A 4,775-nucleotide genomic window follows, 5' to 3' on the forward strand; every position below is an offset into this window, starting at 1 on the left:
CAGATTTAGTTCTGGTGGTTTTTGACATCCTAGTGGAACATCGGGCCATCCTATAACTGATATGATTGACGATTGATAAATATCTACAACGTAATCTGGAGAATGTATCTCTATCGCAGCCGATAATGTTGGTTCATGAACTGAAATGGCTATCTTCGATTTCCGGCCCGTAACAGATTTAATTCTACGTTGAAATTCATCATTAATTTATTCGATCTGATAACTTTCTGTCGGAATAGAAACAGCATTCCAATCGGGAGTTCTATCATCTTTATTTCTCTTTGCAAATACAAGTGAATTATTCGCCTGTAATCCACCAATTGATTTAGATCTGCTATTTGGCCAACTATAATATAATCGTAATTGTGCTAGTGCGATTTCTCTCACTGAGATTGCAGTTGGAAAATTGACACTAAATTCTGGATTACTTGAATTTACTGAAATCATCGTTGCTTTATTGGGTCTGTATTTGTTATGATCTGTTGCATTAGCTCTTGCGATGTCATTAATATTTAAATCCTGATTTTCTAAATCAATTAATGTCATAGCTTCATTGTAGATTTTAATCATCTTTCTGTATACTCAAATTCTGATATTTTTCCGTCACTAAGGCTCGTTGATAATAACGAGGATAATTTGGAGTATGCTGATATCGCTGTGTGTAATTTTATTATATAATCATGCAATTTTTCATTTGTACAAGTACATATTTTTTATTTTATTTTTTGCAATGATATTGAGAACACAGGCAATTGTTGTTGTAGTTGAAATACAGATTGTTACAACTACTGTTGCCATCACTATCATTGTTGATAGTAGCATACCGGTTCCAGCAACAACAGCAGACACTCAATAAACAATTATATCAGCAATAACCACACGTCTACGATATATCTTTATTTTTAAGTGTATTGTTTGCCATTCACGTGCTTGATTGTATCTAAATATTTGATCGTCGATTGAAGTGCTCATTATATTTTAATTAGTAACCAACTGAGGTGTTTCAGTCACAAATTCCAGAAACCACCAGTAAGTCGTTGCGGCTAATTTCTTATCAGCTGCTTCCATAATAAATATTTCTTCATCTCCCTTGTTTAATATGATAGACACAATTCCAGAATATTTATCGGTTGAATGCCGCCAGGGATACGTAGTAAATATCTCAAATTTTGCAGCACTGAACACAGACAGCTTGTACATACCCGTAACTTCTGTAGTGTTTTTGAGAGTTTTATTCGGCTGTGACCATGTTAAAAATTCTGACGATACAATGTATAATGTTTTGGTAATTTGCTCGTAGGGGATTTTAATCAGGTTAATTTTGTTAAAGATATTAGGAATTCCACTTACGAAATCATCTAATGATCTTTTTTAATCGTTTCAATATTTGTCTTGACATCAGAGTATTTCACTCTAGCGGTCAACGGAGTGCCAAAGAAATCATCTGCGCTTTCATTACGTTTACCAAACTTTCTGCGAAGATTTGTAAACGCACTTACGTGAACGTCATACTCGGCTCGCAACGTGGATAATTTACCATCTACGGTATTGTAGTTTACGTCCGCATATTTTTTTATTGCGGCTTCTTCATCAGATGTTGGATCTCTTAAAACAACTATCTTATTTCCGTTCCGTAATTTGACAAATCTGTATCATTTTTTTCTTTCTTAACACTGGTAGAAGAAGATCTTAAGTAAATATCAACCATTATAATTTAAGATCTGTTTAAAATGAAGCGGTTACTTGTATAATCATGCACTACTGTATGATGTGCATTGGAAGACTTTGATATAGCGTTAAGTACACTAATTACTTCACGACCACATATTGGCGGACCAGTCAGTGTTCGTGTTGGTAATGCTGAATACCACAATGGAATGTTTCTGGCGGAGGAAGCCCGTTTCAATTAAAATAAATAGAACCACGTGGATCAATTGCGTATGCCACCCAATGGGTACCAGGCTTTGAATTATCATCAAGATTTATAATACCTGTTTCAAAATTGTTTGGTTGTTTTTGATAATTGATCACGCATAAAAACACCTCTAAAACGTTGTATTTTTAATTTTTTAGCAGCATCAAGTAAATCAAAATTTGACATTGGAAAGATCATCGAAGTGTTCCTGGAAGTCTCAGACCTTTCCTCTGATAAGGGGTTCTCTGTAATTTAATCCCCTTCCCTTTTTATATCCCTTTCCAGTTATTTTATCAATAGCCATTTTACCAAGACCTCCGACAGTACCACTTAAAGTAGCAAGTGTAACTGCTTTTGCAATAACCGGAGCTACGGCCATTATCGCTGGTATAACAGATGCAGGAAGTGGAAATATACCATCAACTTTAACCGTATCTTTAATAGCGCTCGGAGAAAGATGACGTTGAACTCCAGTTATTGATTCCAAGGCTTTATTAAAATGTTTAAGTTGAGTCTTGGTTAATGATAATTTGTCTGGACCACCATTAAAAATCTGTTGTTTTTTATTGATATTTTTGTTTCTCATTTACACGCATGTTTTGGCTGTAATTTATTCACCTGACCTGAATTCAGAGTAATTCCAACGTGACTATACGACATTTTTAATATGATAAGTGATTTAATTACAATGTTTTCTACTGGAGCGTCAATAACTCGCATTCTTCCACCAGCGCATTCAAGTAACATTGATCTATCTTAAAGAAGGACTGCAATTGCTCTGTAGTTACCATGAACGACAGATGCACCAGCCACGGCGACAGGAGGTTTTGTTACTTGACCTCGAAAGTGAATATCAACGACATATTTTCTGGATAAATCAAGATGTTCCAGCGAAAAATAATAAATCGGATACAGATTTGTAAAATCTAGTTGTGATACTTGTAGACTAGTATCTATATTTTGATCACGTCCCATGAATGACATCAAACGATGATATGCACGCGCTACGTGATTTTGATCAAAATTTAATAATATATCTTCAGTTGGTTCTTGATGTCCATTTATCCGCAAATACACTTCATTAACTCCAAGTTTATCAAATATAATATGACTATGTGTTTGTTAGTTTATTCGCGTAAATTGCTGAAAAGCAACAAATATATGTCATGGTGCAGAAACACCCTATTGTGAAGCAATATGACATGTGAATAAACCATCAATATTATTCTGAATGCAGTCTGTGGTCATTGTCAACCATGATAACATTGATGTACCACCTGAATTCATAAAAGAAAGTAATTTGTGTTCTTCAGCAATTGATGGAGTCATTACCGGCATCAACAATGAAAGTTTTGTCAGTATTGAACATCTTTATTATAATTGTCATGATCTAAATCATGGCCGTCTAACACGAAGACCACTTCCTGAAATAAACTTGTATTTGTGGGTATAATTTCATTAGCAGCCAATTCCGCTAGTTTTTGATTTGTGGCCTGATTTATTATTTTACTGAAATTTGCAGGCATAACTTCAGTACTGGCCAGTTTTGCTCGTTGCTGTGGTTTTCGTCTAATTAACCGTGTTAGTCTATCCTTGATTGTCGAGAACGCTTTACCAGCAAGATTAGTAATAGTGCCGATGCCTTTATCACGAACAGCCTCAATAGCCTTCATCCCTTTTTGTTTTGCAATCGGTATTGCTTTTGGAGCCATCCTTCGGGAAAATCCATAACAGTATCACCAAGTCCATCTCCGTAAATTGCTTTGTAATTGGGAGTCGTGAATTTACTACCCTGACTATTACAGGTCCACGTTGAGCAGAAAGTATAATCATTTTTTATATGCTGATTGACTAATTGTTTAGTCGCTGTGATAATCATCAGCAATTTCATCAATAAGGGAACGATAAATGTTGCGATCCATAATACCGCCTGTGAATAGTCTTCGAAAAATATCAGATATTTCATTAATAATTTCAGGCGAATTGTTTCAAGCGCGTTTTCCTCCTATGAGAACTTCTAATCTATATACGTCAGAAAGAACACTGTCAGGACAAGCAATAATACCACTTCCTTCTGACTTAGTCAAGGCAGAAAATAACACTTCCTGTAGCGCCAGGGGAGCTTTCTGGGCTATAAAATTCTTCTTCTTATTTCTTTTCTACATTCCGTTTAAACTTGATATATTCTTGATCTTTTAATTTAACATCTGAACTTTTAGCAGCAAATTATACTACAAGAATCCAATATTCAGGTGATACTTTTGCAATGTATTTGGGTTTTTAATATTTTTTATATATTTTTGTATTTATTTGCAGCAACGTCAATTAATTTATCCTGATTTGCAGCAAAATACCGAAGATCTTTATCAGTAAAAATTTCTCTAGGTTTTTGTTGTTGTTTTTCTTGTGGCCGAGGAATTCATGACTCAGGAGACTGGTTGTTTTTGTTCTCGTTATATTTATTGCTGTGGTGGAGGAAGTTGTTGTGGAGATGGTTGTCGTCGAGAAAATTGAGCTCCTAAAATATATTTATCTATTTCATCTCTAAATGCTTGATATATAATATCTTTACTCGAGTTTCGATCTTTTTTAAATTTTATGCGATATATCCACTTATACCATGTTTCTTTACTTACAGATTTATTATGCTCAGGTTTTAAATATCTACCTCTAAAATTGTAATTTGAGGCCGCAAACGCAGCAAGTTTTGATAACTCTTCTATTCTTATTTTTATATTGCCTTAATATCCACATCATTATATTTTTCAAGTAACTTAACCTGCTGTTCTTCTGATTCCGCTTCTTTTAGTTTTGGTTTTGATGTAGGAACCTTTCTTATTTCGCTAACACCTTCAAGTAT

Source organism: Sinohyriopsis cumingii, chromosome 12 (assembly GCF_028554795.1).
Source record: "Sinohyriopsis cumingii isolate HCF-2022 chromosome 12, ASM2855479v2, whole genome shotgun sequence".
Taxonomy (NCBI): Eukaryota; Metazoa; Mollusca; class Bivalvia; order Unionida; family Unionidae; genus Sinohyriopsis; species Sinohyriopsis cumingii.